Below are 18196 nucleotides of genomic sequence, written 5' to 3'. Positions count from 1 at the left end.
TGCCTATGTCGACGAAGAAGGTGGACCGATTCGGAGATTATGCTGCCACCCATGTTGGGTAAAAACCTCCCTAGCCACCCGCTCCGACCACATACACACCACCTTGAACAACGATTGGTACTCCGTTCGGTGCAGAGTAGACCACATACGAAGCCAGTGCGTACAACGGTAAATAACCTGCATAGGAGAAGAGATTTTGCCATTAAAAACACAATCATTTCTACATAGCCAAAGCGACCATAGTAAGGCTGACGCTCCCACCCGTATTAGCGTACTAAAATTATTTGGTATTCCATCAAGCAGTGACCATATTGTTGGGAACAAAGCATGCAATTTCAAAAAAATCCCTACGCTCACGCAAGATCTATTAGGAGATGCATAGCAACGAGAGGGGGATAGTATGTCTACGTAACCTCGTAGACCGAAAGCGGAAGCGTTTGACAACGCGGTTGATGTAGTCGAACTTCTTCTCGTTCCGACCGATTAAGCACCGAACGTACGGCACCTCCGTGTACACGTTCAGCTCGATGACGTCCCTCGAATTCTTGATCCAGCAGAGTGTCGAGTAAGTAGATGAGTTCCATCAGTACAACGACGTGTTGCGGTGATGGTGAAGTGATATGACCGAAGGCGTAAACTGTGGAGGGGGAGCCGCACACGGCTAACGATTGTTGATGTGTGTTCTAGGCCCCCTCCCCATGTATATATAAGTGGGAGGGGGAGGGGAACAAACTTGGGGCGCTCAAGTAGGAGGAATCCTACTTGGGCCCCTAGTCCAATTCGCCCCCCCTTCATTTTACCGGAAGGGGGGGAAAGGGAAGAGGGAAGGAGGAAGGAAGGGGGGGCCGAACCCCCTCTTCCTTCTCCTATTCGGCCTCCTACCACAAGGAGGGGCGCGCCACCCCTTGTGGCCTGGTGTGCTCCTGTCCTATGGCCCATATGGCCCATTATTCCCCCGGGGGGTTCCAGTAACCCCCGGTAGTTCGATAAATACCCGATACTATCCGGAACACTTCCGGTGTTCGAATACTATCGTCCTATATATCAATCCTTACCTCTCGACCATTTTGAGACTCCTCGTCATATCCGTGATCTCATCCGGGACTCCAAACAACATTTGGTCACCAAATCACATAACTCATATAATACAAAATCGTCATCAAACGTTAAGTGTGCGGACCCTACGGGTTCGAGAACTATGTAAAGATGACTGAAACACATCTCTGGTCAATAACCAATAGCGGAACCTAGATGCTCATATTGGCTCCCACATATTCTACGAAGATCTTTATCGGTCGAACCGTAATGACAACATACGTTATTCCCTTTGTCATTGGTATGTTACTTGCCCGATCGTTGGTATCTTCATACCTAGTTCAGTCTCGTTACCGACAAGTCCCATTACTCGTTTCGTAATGCATCATCCTGCAACTAACTCATTACTCACTTTGCTTGCAAGTCTTCTTATGATGTGCATTACCGAGAGGGCCCAGATATACCTCTTCAATACTCCGAGTGACAAATCCTAATCTCGATCTATGCCAACCCAACAAACACCTTCGGAGATACCTGTAGAGCTTCTTTATAATCACCTAGTTATGTTGTGATGTTTGATAGCACACAAGGCATCCTTCGGTATCCAGGAGTTGCATAATCTCATAGTTGGAGGAATATGTATTTGACATGAAGAAAACAATAGCAATAAAACTGAACGATCATAATGCTAAGCTAACGAATGGGTCTTGTCCATCACATCATTCTCCTAATGATGTGATCCCGTTCATCAAATGACAACACATGTCTATGGTTAGGAAACTTAATCATCTTTGATTAACGAGCTAGTCTAGTAGAGGCTTACTAAGGACACGGTGTTTTGTCTGTGTATCCACACATGTATCAAGATTCCGGTTAATAAAATTCTAGCATTAATAATAAACATTTATCATGAAATAAGGAAATAAAAAATAACAACTTTATTATTGCCTCTATGGCATATTTCCTCCAGTCTCCCACTTGCACTAGAGTCAATAATCTAGTTCACATCGACATGTGATTTAACACTAATACTTCACATCGTCATGTGATTAACACTCATAGTTCACATCGCCATGTGACCAACACCCAAAGGGTTTAGTAGAGTTAATAATCTAGTTCACATTGCCATGTGATTAACACCCAAAGAATACTAAGGTGTGATCATGTTTTGCTTGTGAGAGAGGTTTAGTCAACGGGTCTGTCACATTTAGATCTGTATGTATTTTGCAAAATTTTATGTCTACAATGCTCTGCATGGTTCTACTCTAGCTAATTGCTCTCACTTTCAATATGTATCCAGACTAAGACCCAAAGTCATCTAGATTAGTGTTAAATCTTGTATCGTCCTAACCCTTTACGACGAACCCTTTATCACCTCCATAACCGAGAAACATTTCCTTAGTCCTCTAAGGATAATTTTGACCGCCGTCTAGTGATCTACTCCTGGATCACTATTATACCCCCTTGCCAAATTCATTGGCAAGGCACACACTAGCTCCGGTACATGATACGTCTCCAACATATCTATAATTTATGAAGCATTCATGCTATTATATTATCTATTTTGGATGTTTATGGTCTTTACTAAGCACTTTTATATTATTTTTGGGACTAACCTATTAACCAGAGGCCCAGCCCATATTGTTGTTTTCTTGCCTATTTAGTATTTCAAAGAAAAGGAATATCAAACGGAGTCCAAATGGAATGAAACCTTCGGGAAAGTTATTTTTGGAACAGAAGCAATCCAGGAGACTTGGAGTGCACGTAAGGGAAGCTTCGAGGTGGCCACGAGAAATGGAGGCGTGCCCACCTCCCCTGGGCGCGCCCCCCACCCTCGTGGCTCCCCTGACTGACTTTTTCGCCTATATATCTCCATATACCCTTAAAACACTGAGGAACACAATAGATCGGGAGTTCCACCGCCGCAAGCCTCTGTAGCCACCAAAAACCTCTCGGGAGCCCATTCCGGCACCCTGCCGGAGGGGGGATCCCTCACTGGTGGCCATCTTCATCATCCCGATGCTCTCCATGACGAGGAGGGAGTAGTTCACCCTCGGGGCTGAGGGTATGTACCAGTAGCTATGTGTTTGATCTCTCTCTCTCTCTCTCTCGTGTTCTTGAGGTGATACGATCTTGATGTATCGAAAGCCTTGCTATTGTAGTTGGACCTTATGATGTTTCTCCCCCTCTACTCTCTTGTAATGGATTAAGTTTTCCCTTTGAAGTTATCTTATCGGATTGAGTCTTTAAGGATTTGAGAACACTTGATGTATGTCTTGTCGTGCTTATCTGTGGTGACAATGGGATATTCACATGATCTACTTGATGTATGTTTTGGTGATCAACTTGCGGGTTCAATGAACTTATGCATAGGGGTTGGCACACGTTTTCGTCTTGACTCTCCAATAGAAACTTTGGGGCACTCTTTGAAGTACTTTGTGTTGGTTGAATAGATGAATATGAGATTGTGTGATGCATATCGTATAATCATGCCCACGAATACTTTAGGTGACAATGGAGTATCTAGGTGACATTAGGGTTTTGGTTGATTTGTGTCTTAAGGTTTTATTCTAGTACAAACTCTATGATAGATTGAACGGAAAGAATAGCTCCATGTTATTTTACTACAGACTCTTCAATAGATAAAACAGAAAGGATAACTTTGAGGTGGTTTCGTACCCTACCATAATCTCTTCGTTTGTTCTCCGCTATTAGTGGCTTTGGAGTGACTCTTTGTTGCATGTTGAGGGATAGTTATATGATCCATTTATGTTATTATTGTTGAGAGAACTTGCACTAGTGAAAGTATGAACCTTAGGCCTTGTTTCCTACCATTGCAATACCGTTTACGCTCACTTTTACCACTTGTTACCTTGCTGTTTTTATATTTTCAGATTACAAATACCTATATCTACCATCCATATTGCACTTGTATCACCATCTCTTCGCCGAATAGTGCACCTATACAATTTACAATTGTATTGGGTATGTTGGGGACACAAGAGACTCTTTGTTATTTGGTTGCAGGGTTGCTTGAGAGAGACCATCTTCATCCTACACCTCCCATGGATTGATAAACCTTAGTTCATCCACTTGAGGGAAATTTGCTACTGTCCTACAAACGTGTGCACTTGGAGGCCCAACAATGTCTACAAGGAGAAGGTTGTGTAGTAGACATCAAGCTCTTTTCTGGCGCCGTTGCCGGGGAGGTGAGTGCTTGAAGGTATATCTTTAGATCTTGCAATCGAATCTTTTTGTTTCTTGTTTTATCACTAGTTTAGTTTATAAAAGAAAACTACAAAAAATGGAATTGAGTTTGTCTCATACTCTTCATCTTTTTAATGTCTTTCAAGAAAATGATGGTAAGGAAAATTGTGCTCAAGTGATAGAAGAAGAAGTTTATAAAATGTTTGGCATAAAATATTTGAATGATGAGCATGATTGCAATGTTGTTAGTATGAATTCCTTGAATATCCATGATGCTAATGATATGCAAAGCCACAAGCTTGGGGAAGCTATGTTTGATGAAGATGATATTTTTTGTCCCCCAAGTTTTGATGAGAATATTTATCCTATTTATGATGATTATATTGATGAAAGTGGATTTGGAGAGGTCATGACTTTATTGAGTGATGAATCCACTATTTCGGAAGAGGTTCCAATTGATTATGAGAACAAAGTTGCTATCTATGATGATTATTGTGATGACTTGTATGCTATTAAGAATAATGATAACCATGAAACTTGTCATCATGATTTTAGTTTTCAACTGGATTATGCTTCACATGATAGTTATTTTGTTGAGATTGCTCCCACTACTATTGATAAGAATAAATTTGCTTATGTGGAGAGTAGTAAAATTTCTATGCAAGTAGATCATGAAAAGAATGCTTTATGTGCTGGTTATATTGTTGTATTCATTCATGATGCTACTAAAAATTATTATGAGGGAGGAACATATGCTTGTAGGAATTGCAATAATATCAAGTTTCCTCTCTATGTGTTGAAAATCTTGAAGCTATGCTTGGTTTACCTTCCTATGCTAGTTGATTATTGTTCCCATAAGTTGTTTGCTCACAAAATCCCTATGCATAGGAAGTGGGTTAGACTTAAATATGCTATTCATATGCTTCATGATGCTCCCGTTATGTTAAAATTCTTATCTTTTATGTGAGCATCATTGTCATCATCATTCCTAGCTAGGGGCGTTAAACGATAGCGCTTGTTGGGAGGCAACCCAACTTTATTTTTGTTTATTACTTTTTGTTCCTGTTTAATAATAAATAATTCATCTAGCCTCTGGTTAGATGTTGTTTTATGTTTTAATTAGTGTTTGTGCCAAGTAGAACCTTTGGGAAGACTTGGGTGAAGTCTTTATGATCTTGCTGTAAAAAACAGAAACTTTAGCGCTCATGAGATTAGCTGCCATTTTTTTTACTGGAGAGTGATTTTAGGTTGATCCGTTTTGCAGATGATTAATATACAAATTACTCAGGTCCACCAATTTATTTGAGAATTTTTGGAGTTACAGAAGTATACGTTTGATACAGATTACTACAGATTGTTCTGTTTTTGATAGATTCTGTTTTCTATGTGTTGTTTGCTTATTTTGATGAATCTATGAGTAGTATTGGAGGGTACGAACCATAGAGATGTTGGAATACAGTAGATATTACACCAATATGAATTTATAATGAGTTCACAACAGTACCTAAGTGGTGGTTTTATTTTCTTATACTAACGGAGCTTACGAGTTTTGTGTTGAGTTTTGTGTTGTGAAGTTTTCAAGTTTTGGGTAAAGATTCGATGGACTATGTAATAAGGAGTGTCAAGAGCCTAAGCTTGGGGATGCCCAAGGCAACCCAAGGTAATATTCAAGGATAACCAAGAGCCTAAGCTTGGGGATGCCCCGGATGGCATCCCCTCTTTCGTCTTCGTTCATCGGTACCTTTACTTGGAGCTATATTTTTATTCACCACATGATCTGTGTTTTGCTTGGAGCGTCATTTTATTTTGTTAGTATTTGCTTGATGTTATTTAGAATAATGTTTTGCATCTATATTTTCAATAAAAATGTCAAGGATAGCCTTTACCATGCTTATTTTGCAAGTATACATGTTGCTATTTCAAAACAGAAAATTTACCGCTGTTGCAAAACTTCCCTAGAAAAGTCAGAGAATGATATAATATTGAAACTTTTTGAATATTGAGCTATGATAAATCTTCTACAGTTTAGTATTTTTCTCATAATTTTTGGAGTTAGGGAAGTATGATGAATCCTGCATTCTTTACAGACTATACTGTTTTGGCAGATTGCTGTTATGTTTGCATTGTTTGCATATGTTTGCTTGTTTAATGATTCTATTTGAGGATATCAGTATTAAATATGCAGAGACATTTGGTATGCAATGTTGAATAATAATCTTAGTGATTTGTTACAGTAGAAAATGATAAGGTTTTTGCATTGATTTATACTAACTTATCTCACGAGTTCTTGTTGAGTTTGGTGTGGATGAAGCTTTCAAGATTTAGGAAACCAAGATATAAAAGGAATTAAGGAGACATAAAATCTCAAGCTTGGGGATGCCCAAGGCACCCCAAGATAATATTTAAAGAAGTCTCAAGCATCCAAGTTTGGGGATGCCCCGGTAGGCATCCCACCTTTCTTCTTCAACAATTATCGGTCAGTATCGGTTGAGCCTAAGTTTTTGCTTCTTCACATGAGTCGTGCTATCCTTGCAATGCCATTTTATTTTGTTTTGCTTTATGTTTGAATAAAATACCAAGATCTGAAATTCTTAAATGAGAGAGAGTCTTCACATAGCTACATAATGATTTAACTACTCATTGATCTTCACTTATATCTTTTTGGAGTAGTTTGTCATTTACTCGTGTGCTTCACTTATATCCTATGAGTAAATGGTTGAATGAGTTGAATGCCATAAATCTGAAACTATATATGTTTCATATGCTTACCCCATTGGGAGTAATGACTTCACATCTAAGAAGTACAGGTGGTAAATTTATTGAAGGTTAGCAAACATTGTATTGGTCATTTGAACAATTCATGAAAGAATATTGAAGGAAGAGAGATTTCACATATAAATATACTATCTTAGACATCTTCTATGATTGTGAGCCCCATTAATTATTTTCAAACCTGAGAAAATTAGTTGAAATTGGACAAGGAAGACAACGTAATGAGTTATGCTTGGGTATATTTGTATAGAAGTTATATTGTTATAGATCCTCCAACATGTGTTGCTTGTTGTTTGGAATCCTTTGCTAGCCTAAATATTTGTAATAAGCGGGAATACTACTTGTGCATCCAATTCCCTTGAACCAAGTTTCTTCCATGAGTGTCCACCATATCTACCTATTTGCGGTTTTTACCTGCCGTCCAAGTAAATTTTCATGTGCCAACTAAACCTTCAAATAATAATCTGTTTTGTATGCCCGAATCGCTCATGTAGCGACTAGGGGCTGTCAGTATCTTCCATGCTAGGTGGGTTATTCTCACGATGAGTGGACTCCGCTCATCATTCACAAGAAAAATGGCTGGTGACTGGGATGCCCAGTCCCATGATCAAAAGATCAAAATCAAATAAAAAATAATTGCAAACAAAACTCCCCCAGGATTGATGTTAGTTGGAGGCACCCGTTGTTTCGGGCAAGCCATGGATTGATGATTGTTGGTGGAGGGGGAGTAAAAGCTTTACCATCCTGTTTGGGAACCGCCTATAATGTATGTAGTATGGAAGATATTGGGAACTCTTGGTTGTTATGTTGACAATGAAAGCATATCTCTCAAAATTATTTTCATATCTATTTCAAAATCAAGCTCCGGTACCTCTGCAAATCCCTGCTTCCCTCTGCGAAGGGCCTATCTTTTACTTTTATGCAAGAGTCGGTAGTATTCCTTCTCATTCCTACCTACTCTTTAGTTGGCAAGCATCGTGTGTTGGGGAAAGATCTAAGCATATGTGGCCATTCAAATATATTTGATCGTGAATTATTATTTTTGACAATTATCTATATGATAAGTAAGTTGGGAGGCGAAACATTAAGCCCCTATCTTTCTCCGTGTTCGATGGATGCTAATTTTTCTAAAAATATGCTTTGAGTGGTAGCAATCATGGAAGACTATATGATAGTTGAGTATGTGGGATTTGCTAAATCAAAGCTCTGACATAGACCCTTCCTGAAAATAAGATGAATTGCAATTGTTTGATGACTAAGAATGAAGTTTGCTAGTTTTTAAGAAAGTTTATGGTCTATGCTTTAACATGTGAATAGCTTGTTACTTGATCATGAAAAGTTTTGTGAGATGAACTACTATTATGACATATAATGATGCTAGAAAAGGTGACTGAAATTATCATTGATCAACCTTATGCACCTGCTAGCATTCACACTTCATAAATTCTTTCTTTTATCATTTACCTACTCGAGGACGAGCAGGAATTAAGCTTGGGGATGCTGATACGTCTCCAACATATCTATAATTTATGAAGCCTTCATGCTATTATATTATCTGTTTAGGATGTTTATGGTCTTTACTAAGCACTTTTATATTATTTTTGGGACTATCCTATTAACCGGAGGCCCAACCCATATTGTTGTTTTCTTGCCTATTTCTGTATTTCGAAGAAAAGGAATATCAAACGGAGTCCAAACGGAATGAAACCTTTGGGAAAGTTATTTTTGGAACAGAAGCAATCCAGGGGACTTGGAGTGCACGTAAGGGAAGCTTCGAGGTGGCCACGAGGCAGGGAGGCGCGCCCACCTCCCCTGGGCGCGCCCCCACTCTCGTGGGCCCCTCGTGGCTCCCCTGACCGACTTCTTTCGCCTATATATCTCCATATACCCTAAAAACATTGAGGACCACAATAGATCGGGAGTTCTCCCGCCGCAAGCCTCTGTAGCCACCAAAAACCTCTCGGGAGCCCGTTCCGGCACCCTGCTAGAGGGGGATCCCTCACCGGTGGCCATCTTCATCATCCCGGCGCTCTCCATGACGAGGAGGGAGTAGTTCACCCTCGAGGCTAAGGGTATGTACCAGTAGCTGTGTGTTTGATATCTCTCTCTCTCTCGCTCGTGTTCTTGAGGTGATATGATCTTGATGTATCGCGAGCCTTGCTATTATAGTTGGATCTTATGATGTTTCTCCCCCTCTACTCTCTTGTAATGGATTGAGTTTTCCCTTTGAAGTTATCTTATTGGATTGAGTCTTTAAGGATTTGAGAACACTTGATGTATGTCTCGCCATGCTTATCTATGGTGACAATGGGATATTCACGTGATCTACTTGATGTATGTTTTGGTGATCAACTTGCGGGTTCAATGAACTTATGCATAAGGGTTGGCACACGTTTTCGTCTTGACTCTTCGGTAGAAACTTTGGGGCACTCTTTGAAGTATTTTGTGTTGGTTGAATAGATGAATTTGAGATTGTGTGATGCATATCGTATAATCATGCCCACGGATACTTGAGGTGACAATGGAGTATCTAGGTGACATTAGGGTTTTGGTTGATTTGTGTCTTAAGGTGTTATTCTAGTACGAACTCTATGATAGATTGAACGGAAAGAATAGCTTCATGTTATTTTACTATGGACTCTTGAATAGATAAAACAGAAAGAATAACTTTGAGGTGGTTTCGTACCCTACCATAATCTCTTCTTTTGTTCTCCGCTATTAGTGGCTTTGGAGTGACTCTTTTTTGCATGTTGAGGGATAGTTATATGATCCAATTATGTTATTATTGTTGAGAGAACTTGCACTAGTGAAAGTATGAACCTTGGGCCTTGTTTCCTACCATTGCAATACCGTTTACGCTCACTTTTACCACTTGTTACCTTGCTGTTTTTATATTTTCAGATTACAAATACCTATATCTACCATCCATATTGCACTTGTACCACCATCTCTTCGCCGAACTAGTGCACCTATATAATTTACCATTGTATTGGGTGTGTTGGGGACACAAGAGACTCTTTGTTATTTGGTTGGAGGGTTGCTTGAGAGAGACCATCTTCATCCTACGCCTCCCACGGATTGATAAACCTTAGGTCATCCACTTGAGGGAAATTTGCTACTGTCCTACAAACCTCTGCACTTGGAGGCCCAACAACGTCTACAAGGAGAAGGTTGCATAGTAGACATCAATACATAGCATGACATACTTTATAGAACCTATGGTTGAGGCATAGGGAATGACTTTCATTCTCTCTCTATCTTCTGTCATGGTCGGGCTTTGAGTCTTACTCAGCTTCACACTTTAAAATACAGGCTAGAACTCCTTCTTTGACCGGTCCATTTTGAACTCCTTCAAAATCTTGTCAATGTGTGTGATTTGTGAAAGTCCTATTAAGCGTCTTGATCTATCTCTATAGATCTTGATGCCCAATACATAAGTGGCTTTACCGAGGTATTTTATTGAAAAATTCTTATTTAAGTATCCTTTTATGCTATCCAGAAATTCTATATCATTTACAATCAATAATATGTCAACCACATATAATATCAGAAATGCTACAGAGCTCCCACTCACTTTCTTGTAAATACAGGCTTCTCCGAAAGTCTGTATAAAACCATATGCTTTGATCACCTCATCAAAGCATATATTCCAACTCCGAGATGCTTGCACCAGTACATATATGGATTGCTGGAGCTTGCACACTTTGTTAGCACCTTTAGGATCGACAAAACCTTCTGGTTGCATCATATACGACTCTTTTTTAAGAAATCCATTAAGGAATGCAGTTTTGATGTCCATTTTCCAGATTTCATAATCATAAAATGCGGCAATTGCTAACATAGACTTAAGCATCACTACGGGTGAGGAAGTCTCATCATAGTCAACTCCTTTAACTTGTCGAAAACCTTTTGCGGCAAGTCAAGCTTTATATACAATAACATTACCATCCGCGTCAGTCTTCTTCTTGAAGATCCATTTATTCTCTATGGGTCGCCGATCATCGGGCAAATCCACCAAAGTCCACACTTTGTTCTCATACATGGATCCTATCTTAGATTTCATGGCCTCAAGCCATTTATCGGAATTTGGGCTCATCATAGCTTCTTCATAGTTCATAGGTTCGTCATGGTCAAGTAACATGACTTCCAGAACAGGATTACCGTACCACTCTGGTGCGGATCATGCTCTGGTTGACCTATGAGGTTCAGTAGTAACTTGATCTGAAGTTTCATGACCATCATCATTAATTAGCTTCCTCTCTAGTTGGTGTAGGCATCACAGGAATAGATATCTCGGATGAGCTACTTTCCAAATTGAGAGAAGGTACAATTACCTCATCAAGTTCTACTTTCCTCCCACTCACTTCTTTCAAGAGAAAACTCCTTCTCTGGAAAGGTTCCATTCTTGGCAACAAAGATCTTGCCTTCGGATCTGTGGTAGAAGGTGTACCCAATTATTTCCTTAGGGTATCCTATGAAGATGCACTTCTCCTATTTGGGTTCAAGCTTATCAGGCTAAAGCTTTTTAATATAAGCATTGCATCCCCAAACTTTAAGAAACGACAACTTAGGTTTATTGCCAAACCACAGTTCATACGGTGTCGTCTCAACGGATTTTGACGGTGCCTTGTTTAACGTGAATGCAGTTGTCTCTAATGCATAACCCAAAACAATAGTGGTAAATCGGTAAGAGACATCATAGATCGCACCATATCTAATAAAGTACAGTTACGACGTTCGGACACACCATTACGCTGTGGTGTTCCAGGTGGCGTGAGTTGTGAAACTATTCCACATTGTTTTGAATGAAGGCAAAACTCGTAACTCAAATATTCGCCTCCACGATCAGATCGTAGAAACTTCATTTTCTTGTTATGATGATTCTCCAGTTCACTCTGAAATTCTTTGAACTTTTCAAATGTTTCAGACTTGTGCTTCATTAAGTAGATATACCCATATCTGCTCAAATCATTTGTGAAGGTCAGAAAATAACGATACCGCCGTGAGCCTCAACACTCATCGGACCACATACATCGGTATGTATTATTTCCAATAAGTCATGGGCTCGCTCCATTGTTCCGGAGAACGGAGTTTTAGTCATCTTGCCCATGAGGCATGGGTCGCAAGTATCAAATGATTCATAACCAAGTGATTCCAAAAGTCCATCTGCATGGAGTTTCTTCGTGCGCTTTATACCAATATGACCTAAACAGCAGTGCCACAAATATGTTGCACTATCATTATCGATTTTGCATCTTTTGGCACCAATATTATGAATATGTGAATCACCACAATCAAGATTCAACAGAAATAGACCACTCTTCAAGGGTGCATGACCATAAAAGATATTACTCATATAAATAGAACAACCATTATTCTATGATTTAAATGAATATCTGTCTTGCACTAAATAAGATCCAGATATAATGTTCATGCTCAACGCTGGCACCAAATAACAATTATTAAGGTCTAACACTAATCCCAAAGGTAGATGTAGAGGTAGCGTGCCGACGGTGATCACATCGACCTTGGAACCATTCCCGACGCGCATCGTCGCCTCGTCCTTAGCCAATCTTCGTTTAATCTGTAGTCCCTGTTTCGAGTTACAAATATGAGCAACCGAACCGGTATCAAATACCCAGGCACTACTACGAGCATTAGTAAGGTACCCATCAATATATAACATGTATATCAAATATACCTTTGTTCACTTTGCCATCCTTCTTATCCGCCAAATACTTGGGGCAGTTCCACTTCCAGTGACTAGTCCCTTTGCAGTAGAAGCACTCAGTTTCAAGCTTGGGCCAAGCTTTGGGCTTCTTCCCGGGAGTGGCAACTTGCTTGCCATTCTTCTTGAAGTTCCCCTTCTTTCCATTGCCCTTTTTCTTGAAACTAGTGGTCTTGTTAACCATCAACACATGATGCTCCTTCTTGATTTCTACCTCTACAACTTTGAGCATTGCGAAGAGCTCGGGAATAATCTTCGCCATCCCTTGCGTATTATAGTTCATCACGAAGCCTTTGTAGCTTGGTGGCAGTAATTGGAGAACTCTGTCAATGACACAATCATCTGGAAGATTAACTCCCAGCTGAGTCAAGTGATTATGACATCCAAACATTCTGAGTATGTGTTCATGGATAGAACTGTTCTCCTCCATCTTGCAGTTATAGAACTTGTTGCAGACTCCATATCTCTCAACTCAGGCATTTGCTTGAAATATTAACTTCAACTCCTGGAACATCTCATATGGTCCATGATGTTCAAAACATCTTTGAAGTCCCGATTCTAAGTCATAAAGCATGGCACACTGAACTATCAAGTAGTCATCAGATCGAGCTTGCCAAACGTTCATAACATTAACATCTACTCCTGTAATAGGCCTATCACCAAGCGGTGCATTAAGGACATAGTTTTCTATGCAGCAATGAGGATAATCCTCAGATCACGGACCTAGTCTGCATCATTGCTACTATCATCTTTCAACTTAGTTTTCTCTAGGAACATATCAAAAAACATAGGGGAGCTACAACGCGAGCTATTGATCTACAACATAATTTGCAAATACTACCATGACTAAGTTCATGATAAATTAAAATTCAATTAATCAAATTACTTAAGAACTCCCACTTAGATTGACATCCCTCAAGTCATCTAAATGATACATGATCCAAATCAACTAAACCATGTTCGATCATCACTTGAGATGGGGTAGTCATCAATGGTGAACATCTCTATGTTGATCATATCTACTATATGATTCACGTTCGACCTTTTGGTCTCCAGTGTTCCGAGGCCATGTATGTACATACCAGGCTCGTCAAGTTTAACCTAAGTATTCCGCATGTGCAAAATTGTCTTGCACCCATTGTATGTGAACGTAGAGCTTATCACACACGATTATCACGTGGTGTCTCAGCACGAAGAACTGTCGTAATGGTGCATACTCAGGGAGAACACACATACCTTGAAATTTTAGTTTAAGGGATCATCTTATAATGCTACCGACGTACTAAGCAAAATAAGATGCATAAAAGATAAACATCACATGCAATCAAAATATGTGACATGATATGGCCATCATCATCTTGTGCTTTTGATCTCCATCTCCAAAGCATCGTCATGATCTCAATCGTCACCAGCTTGACACCTTGATCTCCATCGTAGCGCCGTGGTCGTCTTGCCAACTATTGCTTCTACAACTATCGCTACCACTTAGTGATAAAGTAAAGCAATTACATGGCGTTTGCATTTCATACAATTAAGCAACATCCATAAGGCTCCTGCCAGTTGCTGATAACTTTTACAAAACATGATCATCTCATACAACAATGTATATCACCATATCTTGGCCATATCACATCACAAGCATTCCCTGCAAAAACAAGTTAGACGTCCTCTACTTTGTTGTTGCAAGTTTTACGTGGCTTCTACGGGCTTCTAGCAAGAACCGTTCTTACCTACGACATAAAACCACAACGGTGATTTATCAAGTTTTCTGTTTTAACCTTCAACAAGGACCGTCCGTAGTCAAATTCGATTCAACTAAAATTGGAGAAACAAACACCCGCCAGCCACCTTTATGCAAAACTAGTTGCATGCCTGTCGGTGGAACCGGTCTCATGAACATGTTCATGTAAGGTTGGTCCGGGCCACTTCATCCAACAACACCGCCGAATCAAAATAAGACATTGGTGGTAAATAGTATGACGATCACCGCTCACAACTCTTTGTGTTCTACTCATGCATATCATCTACACATAGACCTGGCTTGGATGGCATTGTTGGGAACATAGCATGCAATTTCAAAAAAAATCCTACGCTCATGCAAGATCTATATAGGAGATGCATAGCAACGAGAGGGGAAGAGTATGTCTACGTACCCTAGTAGACTGAAATCGGAAGCGTTTGAAGACGCAGTTGATGTAGTCGAACTTCTTCTCGTTCCGAACGATCAAGCACCGAACGTACGTCACCTCTGAGTTCTGCACATGTTCAGCTTGATGACGTCCCTCAAACTCTTGATCCAGCAAAGTGTCGAGGAAGTAGATGAGTTCCGTCAGTACGACAGCGTGGTGACGGTGATGGTGAAGTGATCCGCGCAGGGCTTCGCCTAAGCACTATGAAGATATGACCGGAGGCGTAAACTGTGGAGGGGGGCGCCGCACACGGCTAACAATTGTTGACGTGTGTTCTAGGCGCCCCCTTCCCACGTATATATAGGTGGGAGGGGGAAGGGAACAGCCTTGGGGCGCCCCAAGTAGGAGGAATCCTACTTGGGCCCTGATGACCCACAAGTATAGGGGATCTATCATAGTCCTTTCGATAAGTAAGAGAGGAGCAGAAGGAAATGACAAGCGGTTTTTAGTAAGGTATTCTCTGCAAGCACTGAAATTATCGGTAACAGATAGTTCTGTGATAAGGTAATTCATAACGGGTAACAAGTAATAAAAGTAACTAAGGTGCAGCAAGGTGGCCCAATCCTTTTTGTAGCAAAGGACAAGCCTGGACAAACTCTTATATAAAGGAAAACGCTCCCGAGGACACATGGGAATTATCGTCAAGCTAGTTTTCATCACGCTCATATAATTCACGTTCGTTACTTTGATAATTTGATATGTGGGTGGACCGGTGCTTGGGTACTGCCCTTCCTTAGACAAGCATCCCACTTATGATTAACCCCTCTCGCAAGCATCCGCAACTACAAAAGAAGAATTAAGTTAAACCTAACCATAGCATGAAACATATGAATCCAAATCAGCCCCTTACGAAGCAACGCATAAACTAGGGTTTAAGCTTCTGTCACTCTAGCAACCCATCATCTACTTATTACTTCCCAATGCCTTCCTATAGGCCCAAACAATGGTGAAGTGTCATGTAGTCGACGTTCACATAACACCACTAGAGGAGAGACAACATACATCTCATCAAAATATCGAAAGAATACCAAATTCACATGACTACTTATAACAAGACTTTGAAGGAAATATGCCCTAGAGGCAATAATAAAGTTATTATTTATTTCCTTAATTCATGATAAATGTTTATTATTCATGCTAGAATTGTATTAACCAGAAACTTAGTACATGTGTGAATACATAGACAAAACATATAGTCCCTAGTATGCCTCTACTTGACTAGCTCGTTAATCAAAGATGGTTATATTTCCTAACCATAGACATGTGTTGTCATTTGATGAGCGGGATCACATCATTAGGAGAATGATTTGATGGACATGACCCATCCGTTAGCTTAGCATTATGATCGTGTTAGTTTCATTGATTCTGCTTTCTTCATGACTTATACAAGTTCCTCAGATTATGAGATTATGCAACTCCCGAATTCCGGAGGAACACTTTGTGTGCTACCAAATGTCACAATGTAAATGGGTGATTATAAAGATGCTCTACAGGTGTCTCCGAAGGTGTTTGTTGGGTTGACATAGATCAAGATTAGGATTTGTCACTTCGTGTTTCGGAGAGGTATCTCTGGGCCCTCTCGGTAATACTCATCACTATAAGCCTTGCAAGCATTGTGAATAATGAGTTAGTTACAAGATGAAGTATTATGGAACGATTAAAGAGACTTGCCGGTAACGAGAATGAACTAGGTATCGAGATACCGATGATCGAATCTCGGGCAAGTAACATACCGACGACAAAGGGAATGTAGGACCTTGAAGTATGTCTAGAGGGGGGGGGGTGATTAGACTACTTGACCAATAAAAACTTAACCTTTTCCCAATTTTAGAGTTTGGCAGATTTTAGCTATTTTAGGACAAGTCAAGCAATCATCACACAATACAAGCAAGCATGCAAAGAGTGTATAGGCAGCAGAAATTAAAGCATGCAACTTGCAAGAAAGTAAAGGGAAGGGTTTAGAGGATTCAAACGCAATTGGAGACACGGATGTTTTTGGCGTGGTTCCGATAGGTGGTGCTATCGTACATCCACATTGATGGAGACTTCAACCCACAAAGGGTAACGGCTGCGCGAGTCCACGGAGGGCTCCACCCACGAAGGGTACACGAAGTAGCAACCTTGTCTATCCCACCATGGCCGTCGCCCACGAAGGACTTGCCTCACTAGCGGTAGATCTTCACGAAGTAGGCGATCTCCTTGCCCTTACAAACTCCTTGGTTCAACTCCACAATCTTGTCGGAGGCTCCCAAGTGACACCTAGCCAATCTAGGAGACACCACTCTCCAAGAAGTAACAAATGGTGCGTTGATGATGAACTCCTTGCTCTTGTGCTTCAAATGATAGTCTCCCCAACACTCTACTCTCTCATATAGGATTTGGATCTGGTGGAAAGGGAGTTTGAGTGGAAAGCAACTTGGGGAAGGCTAGAGATCAAGATTCATATGGTAGGAATGGAATATCTTGGCCTCAACACATGAGTAGGTGGTTCTCTCTCAGAAATGGTAAGTTGGAAGTGTAGGTTTAGTTTGATGGCTCTCTCTGCGAATGAAGAGGAGGTGGAGGGGTATATATAGCCTCCACACAAAATCTAACCGTTACACACAATTTACCAAACTCGGTGGGACCGAATAGTTAAACTCGGTCGGCCCGATTTAGTAAACCTAGTGACCGTTAGTGATTTCCGGTGGGACCGACATGCATCTCGGTGAGACCGATTCGGTTAGGGTTAGGGCATAACGTAATCTCGGTAAGACCGATTACACAAACTCGGTAAGACCGATTTTGGTAATAAGCTTTCCAGAGAGTTGGTCAGGTAAACTCGGTGGGACCGATTTGCTCTTTTCGGTGAGACCGAAATGTTACAAAAAGGAAATAGAGAGTTTACATTGCAATCTCGGTGGGACCGATCGCTCACTTTGGTTAGAACGAAACGTTACGAAGGGAAACAGAGAGATTACAATCCCATCTCGGTGAGACCGAGATCCCTATCGGTAAGACCGATTTGCTTAGGGTTTGTGGCAGTGGCTATGACTTTTGGAATCGGTGGCGCCGGATTGAAAGAATCGGTGTGACCGATTTTGGCTTTAGGTTTAGGTCATTTGTGGATGTGGGAAAGTAGTTGAGGGTTTTGGATCATATCACTAAGCACATGAAGCAAGAGGCTCATTAAGCAACACCTCATCCCTTCTTGATAGTATTGGCTTTTCCTATAGACTCAATGTGATCTTGGATCACTAAAATGTAAAATGAAGAGTCTTGAGCT

This window comes from Triticum dicoccoides, chromosome 3B, assembly GCF_002162155.2.
Source record: "Triticum dicoccoides isolate Atlit2015 ecotype Zavitan chromosome 3B, WEW_v2.0, whole genome shotgun sequence".
In the NCBI taxonomy this organism is placed as follows: Eukaryota; Viridiplantae; Streptophyta; class Magnoliopsida; order Poales; family Poaceae; genus Triticum; species Triticum dicoccoides.
The sequence above is the reverse complement of the archived record's forward strand: the minus strand, read 5'-3'. Positions refer to the sequence as shown.